Source organism: Lactuca sativa, chromosome 5 (assembly GCF_002870075.4).
Source record: "Lactuca sativa cultivar Salinas chromosome 5, Lsat_Salinas_v11, whole genome shotgun sequence".
In the NCBI taxonomy this organism is placed as follows: Eukaryota; Viridiplantae; Streptophyta; class Magnoliopsida; order Asterales; family Asteraceae; genus Lactuca; species Lactuca sativa.
Genome location: NC_056627.2, coordinates 341,467,432 through 341,488,725, shown reverse-complemented (window position 1 = coordinate 341,488,725; position 21,294 = coordinate 341,467,432). Strand labels below are relative to the sequence as shown.

The window sequence follows — 21,294 nt, the reverse complement described above, 5'->3', positions numbered from 1 at the left end:
CTGGTTGGCTATCAGCAGCCTCGGTCACATATAAATAGCATAACATAACCATAACGGCTAGAACCAACTGGTCATCATAAATAGAACTATCCTACTACACTTGTAAGAATAAGTGAGGAGACTCACCTGATACCGACGACATGAATACCTAGCACTCGAACTACCGGATCAGTGAAATGACGAGGTTGGGACCGACTATGCGGGGTGTAGCCAGGGCCTAGGAGTACGCCCAACGTACTCCGTCTGTTCCCATTTCTACCAACTTGTGTCTTAAACCCTTAAGACAATTACTCCCAAACATAGATCCGACCATTCTAAGACGTCTAAAATCATAAAGTCATCAACTTTAAGCATGTGCATGTCTAGAAAAAAGTCCCAAAGCAACATTCATAAACTCCCAACATATTCTAATCTATTTTGCTCATGCATGAACCAAAAGAGGTGATCAAGCTACCATTTTTATGAATCCACAAGTCCCATAATACATGAAAGGACAACTACAAACCCCTGGAGTGGCCCAAACTCATAAAGGTCCAATCTTTGGGGACAAAACTCTTTAAAATTCAAACATAGAGATCTAATGAAAGACTTGTCAAGGTACAAACTTTATATTTGAAAATGTTGCACAAGAGGGGAGCTTTTTGGATCTACAAGCTTGCTAACACCCACTTCTTCTTCTCAAGCTTCCTTCTTCAACTAAATGCACCAAAAACACCCAAATGAATTTGCAAGGCTCACACAAACACTCAAACTCGGGATTAGGGTTTAGGGAAGGTTTGGAGGCTGATAAGGGTGACCAAAAAAGGACTTAATGTTCTTTATGTAGGGAGTAACCCATGAAATTCGGGTTTGGAGTCTGGGCTAGTATGCTCGACGTACCACATGTACACCCCACGTACTAGCTGGCCACCCGTGATCATGCACACTGCATGAGTACGCGGCACACACTCATATGTATGCCCTGCATACGACCAAATCGGAGAGACTTTTTCTTCAAGGGACCAAATGTGTCATTTTTGATAAAATTTCAAGAGATAATAAATATACCTGATTTTCAGGATGTTACAATTTAGTGCTAACCTACGAATGTCACATGAGAGCTTCAAATACGTAGTAGTATTGTAAGGGTACCACATCAGTGTGTTGTGTGGGGGATTTTGTATGTCGTTTTTAGAAATGTTGACTTATGACCGTACAAAGTTCCATCGTTGATTGCTCTATGCCATAGTGTCGACGTTACACACAAATATTATGAAGAACGTGTAACATACAAACATCTTAGGTTTTTGAACTGATGTTTATTTGAATACATGTTTTGTGTTTAATGTTTAGTTTTAAAATGATGTTCTATGAAATCTAAAACAAATTAATTAAAATGTAAAGATTACTACAAATACATACAAGAGCATTTCAGTTCGAAATCATACAAAGTGGTCATGTTGAGAATCGCTTTAAAATTTGGTTGAAAGTAAATATGTAGGTATTTCATATGGTTATTTTGGTGATTATATAGAGAAAATAAAATTACGAACATAATTAGTTATACATGTTAAATAGAAGCCAAATATTAGTTTATTTAAACATTATAATATGCAACCTAAAACATTAATAGAAACTATGGATAAACAAAATTATCAATAAATTTAAGTTTTTAATAATAAAAAATAGAATTAATCAAATCTATTTGTTTTAGAAATGATTTAATATGTTGATTATATAATAAGTTGTAACTAGTAATATTATCTGTGTATAATGATAAAATTTTGTGTGTATAAAGAAAAAGTTAATTAGAAACTATTAATATCATCCCCTTTTGCTTGAAATTACTATCAAATGTGTCTAAAATTTTGTCAAATGCTAAATTCTTTTGTTACATGTTATGGAAAATTTGTAAAAAATAAGGTTTGGAAAAAATTTGAAAAAAAATAATTGGTCCAAAATTGTAAAAAAAGGAAATTGCATGATGTATAATATACGTTGTGAAAAATATAACATGTGCAACAAACAAGACATAATTGTAATTTACGATAAAAGGTGGGTTACATTTAGTTATAGCATGAAAGTGCATTCCTTAAGGTATCGTATTTGCCCTTCTTAATGTTTTATAATATCATATATACCCAAATCTAGTTTTTATTGATTTATAATCCTTTTTTATAACCTTAAATCATTAAAACTAAAAACAACAATCAAATGGACAATATCGCCCTTCCTTTACAAATCACAGTTATAATTCATTTGCCTTCAGACGAGGTTTAATTCATTTAATTCCTCATGATCAGTTACATGTGTTGAGGCTCATTACAATCACAAATTCGTTGGGCTTCCCTATCGCATCTTGGCTTCTTCCCTATTGCAAGCTCTTAATACAAAGGAGCGACCTCTTATTCTCCCTTGTTGCTGCACACAAGCAATACACATCAGGTAATTGGACAATGATGCACCAGGTAGGTTTCCTCTTTTTGCAAGATTGATAGCAAGCTCGAGGTTGTTTAACACATCAAATTAAGATTTTAATAGTAATAAAATAGTGAAATTGGTTAATGATGAAATGACATTAAGAACTTACCTGTCCACTAACAAAAGGCACAATAGTTGATTCATTTGCAGTGGCAAGTAAGACCTGCCCACGTCTATTAACATCATAAAAACCCCCGACTGATGAAGCTTCAGATGTCAGAAAAGTTGGAGCTTGTGGTGGCAAAAGAAATAAGAATAGAAGGATTATCATTTCCAGAGAACTATTTAAAATGTATAAATATCCAATCAACCTTATGCAACCGGTTACAATATGAATAGATATAGAAAGCAACTATCTTTTTTTCAGTTGCAGTATTAAAGTAAATATGGTTACTTTGAAAGAGGCAAATGATGTTGCATGCACTTTAAGTGCTTGACTCTCATGCCCACCATTGGCTGAAATCCAAAACAATAAAATAGAAGAAGATAAGACACTTGCAGAACTCCATAGGCTTCAAAACGCAGGTGCTCACTTACCTCTAAATTTTAGGGAAGTTGTCTTTCCATCAAAATTTGGTAAAATGATAGGGAGTGGAAGATTACAACCCCAACCAGTTGGCATCAAGAAACGATGAAAAAGAACAGGGGATAATAATTGATCACCTCCATATTCTAAATCCCGAAAACGTATCAGTCTGGAACACGAAGAGATTAATGAGAATTGTCAAGCTTGGGACATTAAGCACATCAGATGAACAATTGCATAACCTGGATGAACAAGAGGACGAATCAATGAAAGCCAACATAACTAAGCTCTCAAATACAACATAACTAAGCTAATTGTAAAAAGAATTTGAACAACTGAGACTAAGAACCCTAAAAATGAAATTCGCATTCCAAATGATTAAAAATAATAAATCACATTTTGTTTACCTTATGCATGAGCATGATGTGAATTACAGGGGAAGCAAGCTGCGATCGGAAGTAATAACAGGGAAGGAACGATAAGAATTAAGGTGAGATAAGAAGCAACAATCGTAAGTAGCTGTGGTATTGGAATTTACAAGTAAGGACATTATTTTCCATTTCATATTTATTGTCAATTATAATGATTCAAGGTTATAAAAAAGGATTATAAATCTATAAAAATTAACAAAAAAATACATTTGGGTATATATGATATTATAAAACATTAATAAGGGCAAATATGATATTTAGATTTTAGGCCGGACAAATACGATATTTAGTTGTTTAGTAAGGGTATATACAAAATTCTCCCTTTTTACAACTACACATACATAAAATGAATATGTAAAAAAGTAGAAGTTGATTTTTGAAAAAATATATTTGTAAATACGGGGAAAATCTTAAAATACATGTATCAAAGAGAAGATCTAAATCTTTGTAAAAAATAACTTAAAAAAACTACTTTTATAAAAACGATTTGATAAAAAAAATATTAAAAAATTGTAAAAATTATTTTTTGTAAAATAAAAGAAACGAATTAAAAGAAATATAATTTATAATAATAAAGGAACTTTAGAAACATGCATACAACACAAATAATTTTTTAAGTAAAATAACTAATTTTATAAAAATGATTTAATAGTTGTAACAAAATAACTAAAAAGCTAAGTTTTAAGAAATATATATAAAAAGAAAGTTGTAAAAAATATTTGTAAATCTTTCTAAAAGAAGTTTGGACCAAATTAGATAAAAAAAATGGTTAAAATGTAAAATGAGAGAGTAAGGTACCAATTTTGCAATAAAGGATAAATTTACATTTTAAATGGCAAAAGTCAAAGTTAAGGGTCATGTGGCTTAAGATAAATGGAAAAGTTTTGTTTGTTAGTATCGTAATTTAGGAAGACGTTATGTTATTTTTTTGGAAAGATTTTATAGAAAAGAACCGTTGGAATTCGGAAGTCGAAAGGATTGGGTCGGTGTATTGGCGCTTAATATATACCTTCTTCACTCATCTGTCTGTTCTCCAAACACCACAGGAGACATGTTTCCTTGAAGAAGAAGAGGGTTTTATTTGGAGGCACCACCTTCTCCTCTTTTCTTCTTCTGTTCCCGCGTTCAAGAATCCTTTGCGTTTCCCTCTTCGTCTCTTAGGTAACGTTCATGATTCCTTTATTTGTATTATTGATTTTAATTTTGTTATTGTTAGGTATTTTCAATAGGCCATGATTCTTCAGGTCTCTCTTCTTCATTACTGGATTCATCGGTCAGTTTGGTTCAAGGTCATCATCGATCAAGAAAAAGAGCACAGATCTTTTTTCGCTCTGGGTTTCTTTCTCTTTCTCCTCCATCTTTTTTTTTTCTTTGTTGGTTTATTGGATTTTTGTCGTCAAATTGAATCCAAAACATGAAAGCATCCATCAAACGAAAGATGATTGGTCATGGAAGCGGCGATGTCGGTAAATTAAATAGTTTTGAATTCAAAAAAGTACGGTTTAGTTGTAGATTGTTTTTCTGTGCAGTTTAGGTGTTTGATGAAATCTCTGAATTAAGTTAAAGAGTTGTTTTACTTTGTTTTGAGGGTAAAAATGTTACTGGATTAAATTATGTAGAGATAAGTAAATAATCACAGGCCAAAATAAAATACTAAATAACTCATTGGGTTATTAGAGATTCACTTAGGGAAAGATAACGTATTTGTTTGTATTTTTAACTCAGAAGTGTGTTGTGGTTCTAACGAAGAGTTGTGCATAAAGCTGTATGTTTCTGTTTAATTAAGTTATGTTTCCTTTCCAATTATTTTAAAATACACTTGGATGCGTTTGCATATGTGAAACAGTTTTTTGATTGTCTTTGCTACAAAAATATTTGGACTTATGTTTGTAATTTTCTTGCTGCAGGATTTTAGAGATTGAAATTTGATTTTTGGGGTCATAAGGAAGGTTCAAATGATCATTTCTGCTATTTGATTACTGATTTATTTGCTATATGAATCGGTGCTTTTTATTGTGTAGTGTTCATGATAGTGATTTCTTTATTGTACTCAATCACATCATGGCAAAACTGCTGCTTCTTTATGACTTGATTACTGTATTTTCATTCGTGTAGGATAACTAGAAATTGTTGGATGACATGGAATAACTGAGACCTACTATATATTCTGTAGTGTTTCAGGATTATGTAACAGAGTATGCCTAGTAATTCGTTACAAAAGATTCTTGTTATTTGGTTGATTCTTTTATTTTTTTAAAAGTGTGCTTTTATGTAGCAAATTAGGACATCAGGGAAGGGAAATGCCAAAGGCTGAAATATTAAAAACAAGTGGTCAATATAAAGAGGATGTCAGTAGTTACCTTTGTATAACTGATGAGGTAATAATCAAATCTTTTTTGTGATTAAAAATATTATATATGAGAATATTGTTCAAAAAGAAAATCATTTTTTTGCAGGAACCTCTTCATTCAGCTGTGATATGCTTGAACAAGCATCTTATTGTTACATTTTCTATCAACCAAACCAATCATCTTAAAAAGGTTTGGATTTCATCTCGTTTTTTCCGGCGGCAATTTTTTTTACTTGATCATATATTAATATTTTAATAGATAATTTTCATTATTGAATATCAATGATTTTGTAACAGTAATTAAATACACTATATAAATGATTTATCTATTTTTTTAAAGTATTTTTTAAGTTTTGGTCCCTGAATGTAGCTGATTTTTTTTTTTTTTTTTTTTTTTTTTTTTTTTTGAGGTTGATAACTTTTTTGGTCTTTGTTTCTCCTACTAAAATGACAACAATTTTAGGACCAAATTTGCAAAAAATAGCCAATTTACTTGGAACAGGGACCAGAAATGTTACCAGAACCTCAAATAAGGACCCAAATTCATAAATTAGGTATACAATCAGGGACCGAATGTATATTTTACTCTGCTCTCTAAGTTTTTGTGCTCTATATTCTTCTGAGAAGTTGTGCCTTTTTGTATAGGATAAACCATGCCATTCATGCATACAGAAACACTCTTTCTGTTTTGAAAAGAAACAACATGGAGTTATATTTGGGATCATATCCATTTTCTTATAGGACAGTAAGTTAGTTCAAAATGAAGTAGTTATTAAAGTTTAATATAATACGCCGAATTGGATGAAATTACTTTTTTACCCTCCTTAGACACAAGTGTTACAGAATATCACTGATTCTGTAACACTATATGCATGATTTATCTATCTTTTTATAAGTATTTTTTGAATTTTGGTCCATGAGTGTAGCTGTTTTTTTTTTCAATTTTGGTACTTACTCACTAAAACTGAATATAAAAACTTGAGATAAATTGTCTTTGTTTATGCTGCAAATGTATGAAACTGCAGTTAATGCCAATCAGGTCCGGATGATGTGTACAAGCCAGATTTTGTGTGCCACACAGACATTGCATATAGTAAGTTTCAAATGGTTAAGTTTTTTATTAGTGTCTAATCAATCACTTTGACATTTTATTTGCTGATCTTTTTGTCACAGATAACTATTGTGCAATTCACCTATCAGAGACAAAAGGCACAAAAAGATTCCAATGGGAGAGGGGACCACAGACAACCACGAGAGCACTACAAAGTTAGTAAGACAGCAGGGGTATTTTGGGAATTAAGGCAGATCCTCTGTCATTTTAGGTTATATTATGGGAGGGCGTTTGTTATGAACTCACTTAATTTTTAACTTCTGTTGTTTTGATAGTGGGGTATGATGGTTAATCATTTGTTTCATATCTTATGAATTGCACTAATAAGATTCTTTACTGAAATGATGCTACAACCTTCAAATTCTCATATTGAATGATAATATAATATTATAGGTGGTTGAAGGGCTAGATGAGCTTGATCCCATCTCTTCCATCAACAACTGGGTGGGGTTAAAGGTTAAGTGTATGATTTTCTGAACTTATTGCTCAGGTAACTTCAAAACCTTTTGTTGAGTCACATTCACATTAATTAAGTTCCATCCATCAGATGTGTAAGTAAATGCCAATTGTGTCACCATTAATTTGTTCCCCATGCTTTATTTCAGTTACATAAATCTTATCTTCCTTTGGCACACCAACAATCTATGAAAAGTCCAACCACATCATATTGGCAAACTATGGTGGCTCAGTTGGAGTAAGAAACTCAAACTTTATGTTGTTTCCAAATTAAGTTCATGATAATGATAACTTTATTGTACTTGATCACATCATGGCAAAACTGCTGTTTCTATTTGACTTAATGGGGAACAAATTAAAACTTTACACTGTATTGAATTTGTTGGATGACATGGCGTAACCGAGACCTGTTGTATTATGCCATTGTTCCAGGATTATGTAACAGAGTATAAATTTACGGAAAACGCCTTCAACACTTTTTTAGTTTGCCTGGTAGTTTTTCACACAATATATTTGTTATTCAGTCAATTCTTTTATCTATTTAAAAAGGTGTCCTTATATTTATCGAATTGGAACATCAGGGAAGGGAATGCCACATGGTGACAAGTGTTCAATATAAAGAGGGCGATGGTGTGTACTACTTTCATATCTCTGATGAGCTAATAATCAATTCTCTTTTGTGAATAAAAATATCAATACATGAGAATATTGCAATAAAACTTCAATTTTTTTTTTTGCAGGAACCTCTTCATTCAGCTGTGATATTCTTGAACAAGCATAAGCATCTTATTATTACCTTTTATTTCTGCCAAACCAATTATGCTAAGAATATATGGATTTCATCTCATTCTTTGTGGTGGCAGTTTTTGTTACTGGATCATATATCAATACTTCAATAGATAATTTTGTTTTACTATTAATGGATAAACTTCATTATCGAATATCAATGATTCTGACACAGTTGGTATGCTTTTCTTGGAAGGTTTGATGTGGTAATGAAACATATGTTGGAAATTGTGGCTTCTAGTCATCAATCAAAGCCAATGCAATAATTTTGCTGCATATATATATGTAGGATGGAATTAAGCTCAAAGATTTATTTAACCAATGTAAGTGCTCTCTTTTCCTTGTTTAATAGTCTCTTTGAAAAATAAAAAGGTTATGGTATGTGCAGCTCAAGACATTGAAGACAACCCCTGTTATGTTCTATCCAACAGATGTGTAAGTAAATGCCAATTGTTTCACCATTAGTGTCATATTTTTTTTGTTTAATGTTTATGAATTTGGAGTATTTATGTTTGATGTGTATATAGTATAAAATCTTTTTCGGTAATTAGCAATTATAATATTTTATAAAAGAACCACTAAAGGGTGTTTCACTTCAATTCTTTTGATAGATTTGCAAAATAAACACAAAACAACACAAGAATGGAATTGAAATCCTTTTGATTTCCTGTCAATCATACACATGACAAATACCAATTCCTTTGACATATTCCATTCATTACTCTGCAACAAGAAAAGGTTTTAGAAACCAAATAAAGAGCTTATGTTATGGTGGAGAAAAGGTAAAGAAGTTCCCCTGAGAATCAAAGTCTTAGCATGTATGTTTTTACCCTTAAAACTATAAAACACTTGATGCTTTTTATGTTCTTATTTAGCTTTTGTGTTAATGTTAAAAGGTACACTTTGAGTTCCAATAAGGGTGTTGGGTTATTATGCCTTTATCAAATTACCGCCTTCTATCCACTGATTACAAAAGATACAAGTCTATGACCCTATTTGTGTATTTCCAGAAATACCCCTTTGTTCCAAACTCATGCTTGTGTATTATCTATCTTCAGGAAAGTATGGGATTAACATGCTTCATGTAGAATCAATAAAAAAAAAGAAGAAGATGTTGAATATTGCAATGAAAAGGCCTTCAGCACTTATTTAGTATGGCTGGTAATTCTTTACAAAAGATATTTGTTATTTATTCAAGTCTTTTATTTATTTAAAATGTGTGATTTTATTTAGCGAAAATGGGAGATCAGGGAAGGGAAATGCCACATGATGTGGTCTTTGGTGGGCTGAAATGTTAAAATCAAGCGGTCAATTAATATAAAGAGGGTGTTGGTGTTTACCTTCGTATCTCTGATGAGGTTATAATCAGTTCTCTTTTGTGAATAAAATATTTTATATGAGAATTATGTTTTGAATGACACTCACGAAGGTTAGGATATGATATATTAGTTTGTTCAACCATCAAATGGAGAGACAAATGTCTAAGTCAATGTATGTTTTTGTTGTTTCATTGCTGTGTTTTTTATCAACTCTAGATTTCATATTCATATACACGTGCTTAATGTAAACCCTCTTCTTTTGCTCTACATTTCACACCATAGTTACTGATTTTGTTGAGTGTCGATTTTCCAAAGAAATTGAAGACATGAAAATGGAAGGTTTACTTTTACAGGTTACATTGATTGAATATGACACCTTGACATATTTTGATAGTGGTATGATGGTTAATCATTTGCTTCATTTCTTATTGGTTGCACTGATAAGATTCTTTATTGAAATGAAGCTACAACCTTCAAGAACTCATCAACCACTGGGGGTAAAGGTTGTATCATTTTCTAAGCTTATTATTCAGGTAACTTCAAATCCTTTTGTTGAATCACATTTTAGAACTTTTTGCTAAGTCTATCTTGTTATCGTAATAACAGACTTAAGCATCTATCTCCAATAACATGAGTTTCTTTGATTTGAGTTTTTAATCTTTCATGATTTCTACCCATTCTTTGATTACTGATTTATTTGCTATATGAATTGGTGCTTTTTAGGGAAGTAACAACCATTACCCTTTTCTTTTAGCTCACCAAAACAAGATGATGTTGCTACAATATGGTATACAAGTGGATACCAAATGTGTATTTTTTTCCTTCTCTTTTCAAGTCTACCAAAGTTTAATCTTTTCTTACCTTAAGTGGAACTTATTCCTTTTCCTACATGGTTAGGGGATAGAAACCTGACTGCAAATGTTGCTGGTGGAAGTCTTGAAATTAAGTTGTATCCATCAAATTCACACATATATGAAAGGTCCAACCAGATGATATTGGTGTACTATGGTGGCTTAGTTGGATTTTATCAAATTTCATCTTCTGTCTGAATTAAGTTCATGATAATGATTTCCTTATTGTACCTAATCACATCATGCATACAAAACTGCTGTTTCTTTTTAACTTAATAGGCAATGCATTTTCATTCATGTAGAACAACTTGAAATTGGTGGATGAGATGATGGTGGATTTGAGACCTAATATGCTCCACGATTATGTAACAGAGTATATGATATGTTGGGTATGATAAATTTATTGTATTTTTCAATCATTAAGGCTTATTCACGTTCTATTAGGTGTGTGGTTAAGTGACTTGTTTACTAGCCAATTTAGCAATGTAATGTTACTAGGTTTTTCTGAGAAATGTTTATTTTTCTTTTAAGTAGGTGACAAAGGAGCTTTTCACCTATAGAAACTATACCCATCTCAACTGTAAGTTTTTCACCTAGTTATACACTTATACTGCATGAAAGTTGCACACAGTTGTAAGAGTTTAACAGTATTTATTTACTTTCCCATGCAACTTATCAACCTGATTTTGTATCAACATGGTGTGTATCCTTTTCAAACCATATGTGTATGTGTATTTATCCAATAAAGAACTTGAACTTTTAGTTTAGGGTTTAGGGTTTTTCCAATTAAGAACTTGAACTTGCACACATGAAGCCTTTGATCATCCTGTTAGTTACATGTAAGTCTTTGATTATAATGAATGTGCAGGCCTTTTTGTTGTTTCTTCAATTGACATGCAGATCCTAGGTATCAACATGTTTGTGGATGTTTTTTTTTTTTGGTCCACGATGGATCATCAGAGAGGTTTTTTCACTCCTTAATTATCATTTTTGTTATGATGTAAAAAGCATTGAATATAAATATTTGAATTTCATAATTGCATACGATACAGAGTAACTTAAAATATTGGCAGAAATGAAAAACACGCTTCATTTATGGATTTCACCTTCAGGTTATTTATCAACAGTATGTAGTCTAAACGTATAATAATCCTTTCTCTCGTCTCTTTTGATTTTGGAATGCATTAGAATTTAGATTGAGACTGATGTCAATAGGACACAAGTTGCAATTTTATGAGAAAGAATATAAAATCCTTTCCATATTTCCTCATGAGTTTTTATATTGTAATTGAATGCTATTTAGATGCGAAGATATAAAGCCTTCTATTAAAGCATTATACTTTGATAATAAAACCTTTTAAGACATTGTAATTTTATTATTTTCCTATCAAGTCACTATACTTGAAAAAACTAAACATGTTTGTTTTTGGTTGCCCATTATAGTTTTATAAATTTCATATTAACCTGTGAAGACTTTTTACTTTTTACTTTTTCTTATTACGACATTTCATTTTAAAAATCTAACCTATCAAGACATTTTCCCGTTAAAACATCAAACTTGTTTGAACTTGGTTGCCAATTACAGCATTATAGTTCAATTTTTTTGACAACTATTTTTCCTTCAAGTTATTGTATTTTCTAAATCCAACATTGTATTGTACTTTCAACTGTTTTTCTATTAAGAAATTGCATTTTCAAAAACTAATCTAGTAAGACTTGTATTTTGAAAATCTGAACTTGTTTCACTTTGGCTAACATTTATAGCATTTTATATTCAAAATATATGAACGTTGTACTTTTGAATTTTTTTTTGGTTAACAATGCCCTATGAAAATTTAACATACTTAGACATTGCAATTTTGGTTCTTATTTTATGGTTTCATAACGCTCTTGGTACCTAGGTCGTCACCTAGATGTTAAATTTATGAAAATGACCATCTTGCCAATGTCTTGTTCATCTCTTTCATTTTCATGTTAAATTTATGAAAATGACCATTTTGACAGGTAAATGTCTATTTTGCCCTCCAACTTTTATCACCCTGACCCACATATTATATTTATTGCAATTTCATGTTGCAGAGTATTTAGTTTTTGGGTTTTGATCAACTTTGGTTTGGTTAAGATGAAGGAGATTGAGTAGATGAAGAAATACAATATATCGAGCATCCTATCAACTCATCAAAATTGACTCTTTGTTTTCTTTCATTCTTGTTCCTTGCTCTCCCTGAACTTGATGAGTTGCTCAACAAGCAAACAAAAGTATAAGATGTTTAAATACTACAACACTTTTCATGAAAGTTACATTATTTCTCTTTTAGAAAAGTTCAAATTTTAAAAGTACCTATATTTCCATTGATTTTTAGCTTACACAACACTTCCATGGGTTTTACATACTTCATTGCTTCTAAAAACATTTAACATCTTGAATTATGGTACAAAAACTCGTTTACTTTTGGTTTTTACAATTGATTTGCATGAAAAGTTATGGTCATATGTACATTCATGGGTTAGTTTTGTTAGTGTATGTAGTGGGAGTGATCTTGCAGCATCCATACGATGAACTTGGAATAAGAGGACTAGAGAAAAAGAGCTGTTTGTTGAGAATGTTAATCATTATTGATGGTTTATGTTAATGGCTTGTTGAAAGTTTAATAATCATGACTTGTATGTAGGATGCTATGGTAAACAAATAAATGTAAGTAGTTTGCTATTTATTGCAATTGTTGTTAATCATGAACAACAAGATTCACATACATGCTTTGAACTACTAGGTTGTAGCTGTTTATGGTTTCCTTGAATCTGTTTGACAAGTGGTTACCTTGTTTTTGTCAGTTTTGTCAAAAAAAATGTTGACATAGATGAAGAGATGGCTAAGATGATAGTTTATGAAATTGAATCTTTATCAGCGAAACTTGAGGTTCTTAACTTGTTTGAATTGTGTCTATAATATCTCTCACATTCCTGTTTGATTAGTTCTTGTAGTATTTTTAAAGGATTTCAAAGTTAAATTTGACACTGAAGGTCAAAATTTAGCCCACAAACTTTTGTGCTTTGCTCCTTTACTTCGGTATAGGTTTGAGTCTTGAATAGGTCTACTATGTTTCAGAAGCCAATGAATGTTGAGATATCTATATGAATTAAGAGCAGGAGGCATCCAAACACTAAACCTCCATAAATGACAACAAACTTTGACAACTTCAGAAAAAGCAACAACATTCTATATTGTAGCAGTCAAAGTCAAACATCAATGTGTAATTAATGGCAAAGAACTTTGAGAAACTACGAGGATTAACCGTTGGTAAAAAAGAGAGAGGGTAGAGAGAGAAAGACAAATACCATCATTTGCCTCACGTTTGCCACGGGTAGAAACCCGACGGTAAAAATCTTGTTGCGGCCAGGTGTTTACCAACGATAAAGGAGCCACCTCAACATACATCCGGTGAAAAATTTATGACATTGCTTGGCCTAACAAAGTATGAACTTTTAAGATTAGTCAACACAAGATTTCGAATAAGAAAAAAAATGTAAAATGTTGTAGTTAACTCGATTAATAGACATTTTCTGTCATTTCACTCAAAAGATTGATAACATTGTATGTGCTCGTTTTAAGTAAAGTTAATGGGGAACATCATGATGTACAAAGATTTTGCTCCATATTCAAAGGGTCCATAACAATGTTCTTATCATTAGAAGAGTGGCAATTTCATTAGAAACCGAATTCGTCTATAGATTTCACGGGAAAAGAAACAATGTTAAGCAACATAATCATGGCATAGAAACAAAGCTGTAAGAAATCAAATTGAAAGGTTTAGTGGTCTGAACTCTAAATTCATGATCTTGATTACAGAATGGCATGAAATTGTACCAGATCATTTATGATTTTGAGTATGCAGAATGACAGATTGTTTGGTTAAATTTCCATTCTCTTTAGCCTTCCATTCACATTTCATATTTGGACCTTTTAAGGGGTTCCGAACATAAAAGTTATGAGTATCTTTTCCCTTATTCATATCTCTTGTAGGCACATTTGGAGATTGTTTTTGCTTAAATTTTTTTCCATTCGAGGTGGCAGTAAATACTGGAGATGACACTTTTCGAAGATAGTTACTATTTTTTGGTGATGACTCAATATTAACATATTTGCAGAATGTTTCTTTGTGGAAGTAGGAATATCCGAGCTAACAAGAATAGATGGGCTCTTAAATATTTTAACTGGCATGAATGAATTGTGATTCCTAGTAGCTAAACTACCTACTTTTTGTGACACTTTCTTATATGATTTCTCAAGGAACTTAGGGCTTTGTTTAGCCATAGTTTCTTTTTCAAGAGCCTTCTTACCCTCAATCTTCATATGAACAATATTCTTCTTGTTTAAACAGGGCTTCTTCCTAGAGTCAGATGATGACTTAGAATATATTCTGATGATCAGAGAGCTGCAGTTACTTGAGATCAGGGAGATGCTCCGTACTCGTTACATTCCGCGGGATGAGCGGAAGAGGGTGGTGCGGGAGTTTTTGGATTTGAGGCTTTAGGGGTTTTGTTCGAGGTCGGGATTCGAGTCGCGGGGATTCCGGAAGGGAGTGATGATTATGATCAAATGGAGCTTTGTAGCTGGAAGTAGAATGGTTAATTGATGGATTGGAATGTCGTTTTCTAGGGCAAGTATTGTACCTTTTTTTATAGCTCGAAGGAGTGAGCAAGCTTGTGACCCAGGATTAGGTTGTATTCCAGCTCAGGGTCAGTTGGTCGCAGGGGTTGGCGACAGTATTTCAGCGCTGGTGAGCTCGGGTGGGTCGATGTGGCATGGGTATCTTGTGAGGTGTACGCGATTACCATCCTTACCCATAAGATCTAAGATCCGATTTGCCTTGGATCTCTTGTATCGGGCGGTAAGGATTGATTGTGCGATCTATTGCGCTTTTGGGATTAGAGACTATGTCTTGGGAGTAGTTGGTAGCCCGGTTTAGGGTAGAGGTTACTTCAGCTACCGTAGTTCAGCTGTGGACGACTGAGCTGGTGAGTGAGTCAGGGTGAGAGACCCTGAATGACATGATTTCTAGAGCCCGAGAGCGGGAGGTTTGTTTGGAGCACTTTGGGAAGATGGGTATTATGTGGGAGGTCTGCGGACAGGGTCTTACAGGATGATTATTCAACATTTTTAGGATTAAGTGATTTTTCATAACCGTTATTGATTGGTAGATGAAAGCGCCAAGGGAAGTAACTCGTTGCTGAGGTATTAGTTGGAGCATCTATCTTTTGGCCTTCAAGATTTGAGTGTGGGATCATTCAAGCATTAGGGATTGTCGGTTTCACTGAGATTCAAGAAGTGTTCATCTAGTTGTTAGAAGCGTGTGATCATTTGGGATTGGATGGAAATGGAGCACTAGTTGGAAAGAGTTGGTTATCATCGGATCGATCGTTGGAAAGTGAGAACGATTGGGAATTCTCCCACTTTCATGTATTGTGAAGACTTAGTCGAATCTAAGTGGGGGATAATTATCTCGGGATTCAGAAGCAGGAGCGGTTTTGGAACTGGGATAAGTTTCGCATTTCCGTTAGGGAGGAAGGCGGCCCAAGTGGCTGTTTGGTTTGAGGGTTGTGTGAGTTGGGGGTTCGGTAAAACTCCCCAGCATGAGAAATACGTCTTCTTGGTACTTGATATCAGAATTTGGGGAATCAGTTTGGGGTTCCAGTCATGAATTGAATTCAATTCGGGTGTTCGGTCGTGTGTGTGTTAGACTCTAAGGGTAATTGGATTGATAGATTGAGGGTAAGGCATCGGGCTGCGGTTGTGTTAAAGCGAAAGTGTTGTAAGACTGCAGGGGTAGCCGTAGCATTCACAAACGATCAGATAGTATGGGAAGTGTTATAAGACTGCGGGGGTAGTTGTAGCATTCACTAGTGGGCTGATGGTGTGGGAAGTGTTGTGAGACTGCGGAATGATTCGTAGCATTCACAGATTCTTTCAGATGATTAGGTCAGGGTAATCAAGTTCGCAAGATAGAGGGCAGACCACAACATGATTGGAATCAGGAAACGGTAGGTCGCTAGCTAGGCAGTTATAGCGGTCCAAAATCAAATATCGGTCAAGGGACGATATTTGGGATATAGGTTATCGCGGTGGGATATCGGTGTTTTTTATATCATGCTTAATTAATATATATAAACATAAAACATATATAAAAGTAATATAAAAATTCAAAATTCAAAACTGTCAATGTTCGAAACATAATCTTACGTAAGCCATGGAATCTTCCTCCAAGTCCACATAAACCAAGGCATCCAATTATTTTATCTAGATCATCAACATCAACTCTAGTATCATCATCATCATCATTTAAGAATTATGTATTTAACACATCAACATGATCAAACCTATAGAAACTAGTAAGTTAACACTTAAGTATGTAACAATTAACATAACAATAAGATCGGTTAATACTTAAAACATAAGTCTATGACCTAAGACTAACAATTAAGTACTTAACATAATAACAGGTTGAGTTAAGTTAAGTCCATAAGACTTAAGGCCATGACTTAACACTAAAAAATAGCACGTAAAATTACTTAACCGATATCCCATCTGGAAATCGCCTGGAAATATCGGTAAATATCGGTTAAATATCGATAAATATCACCGATATTTGCAGTCCGATAATTTGGACCGATATTTGACACCGCTATTTTGAAAAGTACCGATAACCGATATCCCACCTGGAAATCACCTGGAAATCGCCGATATTAACTACTTAGGTCGCTAGAGATCGGACATGAGGTAAGACTACAATATTTTGGTAGTGTTCACTTTACGTATCTGATTCGATGGCGACAAGTTGTCAGGATGTTATGATCGGATGTAACAGAAGGATTGATGGAGCCATGAGTGGAGACATTTCGAAGCCTTATAACTCGCCTGACCTCCGCACAGGTAGAATCATTCTGAAACACAATCATAAGGGTCTCCTCCTACCATCATAACTGAAACATCCTTTTAACCCTGAACCTTCCAATTGATAACCCGACATACAGATTCCTAAATCCATAACTTGTTGAGATACATTTTGCACTTATACACTAACGATTCCCGATGCGAATCTCAACCAATAGCCAACTTGGTACATAACCCATAACCTGAGATCCAAGGATTTACACTTGCGTTTCACCCGAACTCTTATGATTCACGACAACCATTCCCTAAAGCGGGATATAAAATCCCTAAACCACCGTTGAGACTGCCAGTCTCGCACCTGGTCTAGCCACCAGGTTCATGAGAGTCCAACAGATAAGGCTATTCTAGCCTGTGCACCACTTTATGCCACTCCCTAGCCACATAATCATCCTACTAAAACCATAATCCAATTCATCGACTTAATCGATCTCTACCAGGTTTCACTTGCATTTCCGTAATCATACGGGCATTACCCACGGGTCTCACCCAATGAAAGCTACACAAACCCAACCCGTCTCGGACCCTAATGGTCCTATTCCCATAACAAAGATATGCTCTCCGACCCCACTGTCCGCCTTGCCCAAGGCACGAGCTGATCCTGCTTTATACTTACGACAACCCCAACGATGGTCTACCTCAATCTGGTGAATGCTACGTTCCCATTGCAGACTTACAACACTTCCATACTATCTGTTAATCCAGTGAATGCTATGGCCACCTTGTAACACTCTAAAAATTCCAACCAATTTTAACTTTTCAAAAACAACCCAATTTCATAAAGTTATTACAAAAAGGTTTTCAATACATTTATTATCAGAGTATTTCCTAGAAACCACATCGTAATCACATAAAAACTCGAGGAGCGGTACGATCATGTCTTTGCCTTGCCACGGTCTCCTGAAGTACCTGAAACATTTAAACCACAACTGTAAGCCCAAAAGCTTAGTGAGATACCCCCAAATACCAACGCCATAAAAACATAACCATATCATATAATCGATACAGAACAACCATGCACTTCCGGTCTACTGTGTGACTGGTCCGCCTCACCGGCCTACAGTCCACCTGGTCCACCCTCCAAGTCTAGCCATATACATCGAGTCTATAGTGTGATTGGTCCGCCCGCACCAGACCTTCAATCCACCTGGTCCACTCTCTGAGTCTACAGTATGACTTGTCCGCCCGCACCGGGCCTTCAGTCGGCCTGGTCCACTCTCCGAGCCTCGACACGTCTAGTCCGCCCTCTTAGGGCCTACAACCTATCCGGAACGCTCGCTGGGCCTTCGGGATAACCGGTCCGCCCTGGGTGTGTTGGCCTACAGCACAAAGCAGGTCCCGCCTCAACCCAACCCCAATCCAAAAACCATGTGCACATAAACATATAATCATATAACATTTCACATCCAATCAAACCGATCTAGCAGATCACATAACATAACATCATCCTAACCAGGATACCGACCTAACCGGTCACTAGCATAGCATCATCCTATATACCAGGACACCGACCTTAACCAGGTCTCTAACATATACCATCCTAACTACCAGGATGCAAAATAGCAAAACAATAACATAACAACGATACCCGGATTACAATCCGATAAAGGGTCGGCCTTGGTGCCGTAGACACTGTCGATATAGTGAGGATAACTCACCTCGCAACTGCTAACTAAACAGATAAGATCATGTTGCTCTAACTTCCGATACGAACTCCACCACTGATCAATACCAAAAGACTTAACTCAATAAATACCAATAATTACCAAAATACCCCTGGAAGTCAACCGGTCAACCATTGGTCAAAGTCAAAGTCCTCAGACAAAGTTAACCTTCCTGACTGACTCTCCTCGCTGAGTCAACCCGCTGACTCGTCGAGTCCCTATACTCAGAACTCCCAATTCGCGACTCAACTCGCCGAGTCGCCCCAAGACTCGTCGAGTCCAACAAACTCTAAGTCCTTTCCCACTCAACTCATCGAGTCGTCCCTCGACTCACCGATTCACAACTCAACCCAAAAAGGTTAGGACTCCACGACCAAACTCGCCGAGTCCAAGAACAGACTCGCTGAGTCCAAGGAAACATTCAACCTACTCGCCGAGTTGTTCTTCCAACTCGTCGAGTTCCTGCCCATCTTCATCCAACTCGCCGAGTTCACCCACGTGACTCGACGAGTATCTCTAGTTCTTAATCCATACAGTGGCTTTCCAAGCCATGCAAGGCTCCAATCCATAGATCTACTCTCCTACAAGCCACCCATCACGTAAAGTGGCAAACTTTACGTGAATCCAAAGAGATCTAAGCCATACCCACTCTTAGGCTAGGGTTTGGGACAAGAAAGCTTCACCCACAACTTAAGAACAGGGACTTTATGATCTTCTGGACCATCTCAAGTCCAGATCTGAGGTAGCAACCTCAGATCCAACCCCCAAACCCGAAATAACTCTAGAAATGCCCCAAAAATTCAAGCAACAAAGGATTAAGGAGCTTAAGCAATAGATTATTACCTCAAGAGAAAGGTCCAACTGAAGAATGAACCAAATCCATGCAAAGCCCCTTGCTCCAATCTTCTTGCTCTTCAATTTCCTTCCAAGATTCCTTCCTCCAAGGCTCTAATCTCTTACCAAGGAAAGCTCGATCACGCGAATCTAGGGTTTCTGGAACTCAAAGGGAAGGTAGAGAGGCTGGGGAAGAGGTGTTATGTTCTTTATATAGGGCACAACTCCCGAGATTAGGGCTTTCTCCATACAGCACCAACTCGCCGAGTTGGCCACTTAACACGCGACCAGAATTGCAACCCTACTCGCCGAGTCCACCCATGAACTCGTCGAGTTGACCATTCACAATTTCACTTTGAACCCTGAACTTGCACTCCTGAACTCGGGATGTTACACACCCCACAGTCTTACAACACGTTTATCCCGCCATGGTCTAACCACACACAATTCCTTTCACAAAACACGCTGCTATCAACGCAAAATATGACGAAATCATGGCCACACACGACCCGATAATAGGATAAATGGACATATTCTTGATCCAATTCAAAGGCCATAACCTCAAAAGAACCATGCATATAATTCGAACCAAGTGCTCCAATTCTATTTTGTCCAGTAGCATACACCCCTCTAGGAAATACATATAATGAATTACCCCATAACATTATCCAAAAAAGGAGAGAAATACCGGAGTTCTATCAAACGGCAAAACTCAATCACTAAAAGAAGATATCCCCATGAATGATTGGAACAAGACCCCATACCTTGGTTGAGACTGAATAGATTCCACCAATGCACAACCATCTCATGAAGACTTCCAAGGTGATCCTGAATGCTACCAAAACCTGAGCCGACTATGAACAAAAATTCCACACCACCTTTATTGAGGGTAAACATACCCAAAGACCAAAGGAACATAGCACATACTGAACTTGAAGATATGTTGATGTTGGATTAGTGTCTAAGTCCATAACTATAATTGGTATGTAATTGATCCGATTTGGCATATGGTCCATTTGGGTTGCATGGCATCAGAACAATTAGCCTCTCATGGCTATACTCAAATAAGACCCTATGGTAAATGTGTCTCAACGGAACCCTTTGGTCCTACAACTCGGGTGGACCCTCCGGTCCTAACTCAGTAAGCTCAGAATAATACACAACATAAATCACAAAGACATAATGCAGGATATCACAATACTCAATATAAACACATAAGACCCTTCAGTCATATACAAAGTTACCACTCTAGGTAAGTATAGTGAGAAGACTCACCTCGTAAGAAATCGGATAACCTCGAATTCAAATCACCGGTCTATCCTCCGCCTAACACATACGATAATTATCTCTAATTAATAACCACTCTCAAAGAAGCTAGACTAAACCCTTCTACAAACTCACAAAAGGATAAAAGACCATTTTACCCTTCCATGGCCGTAATAGTCCATAAATTGACCAAACCCTAAAAGTCAACGGCAGCGCATACGCCGCGCGTACAAGCCCTCTACGCTGGGCGTACTCCTTCGCCATGCATGCATCGAGGATTCTCAACCATACGCT

General features: G+C 35.4%; 2 long non-coding RNA genes across 36 annotated transcripts; one reads left to right on the top strand and one right to left on the bottom strand.

The window, feature by feature from the left end:
* Nucleotides 1-2,117: 2,117 nt before the first annotated feature.
* Nucleotides 2,118-3,528, bottom strand: LOC111907285 (uncharacterized). Its single transcript, XR_002855502.2, has 4 exons — nucleotides 3,394-3,528; nucleotides 2,998-3,228; nucleotides 2,570-2,916; nucleotides 2,118-2,400 (listed from the first exon to the last, which is right to left on the bottom strand). It is a non-coding gene; the product is annotated as an uncharacterized LOC111907285 (long non-coding RNA).
* Nucleotides 3,529-4,345: 817 nt separating this feature from the next.
* LOC111907286 (uncharacterized) lies at nucleotides 4,346-13,004 on the top strand. 35 transcript variants are annotated; one of them, XR_008223614.1, is made up of 19 exons: nucleotides 4,346-4,578; nucleotides 4,662-4,883; nucleotides 5,325-5,366; nucleotides 5,533-5,612; nucleotides 5,693-5,795; nucleotides 5,874-5,957; nucleotides 6,413-6,512; nucleotides 6,793-6,860; nucleotides 6,941-7,033; nucleotides 7,272-7,368; nucleotides 7,484-7,572; nucleotides 7,767-7,826; nucleotides 7,916-7,964; nucleotides 8,075-8,443; nucleotides 8,509-8,555; nucleotides 8,732-9,281; nucleotides 9,354-9,972; nucleotides 10,163-10,679; nucleotides 10,825-13,004. It is a non-coding gene; the product is annotated as an uncharacterized LOC111907286 (long non-coding RNA). The 35 variants fall into 35 exon arrangements; XR_008223635.1 differs by having other exon boundaries at nucleotides 5,325-5,795; nucleotides 9,354-9,478; nucleotides 9,793-9,835; nucleotides 9,904-9,972; XR_008223633.1 differs by having other exon boundaries at nucleotides 5,325-5,795; nucleotides 9,354-9,478; nucleotides 9,793-9,835; nucleotides 9,885-9,972.
* The last annotated feature ends 8,290 nt before the right edge of the window (nucleotides 13,005-21,294 follow it).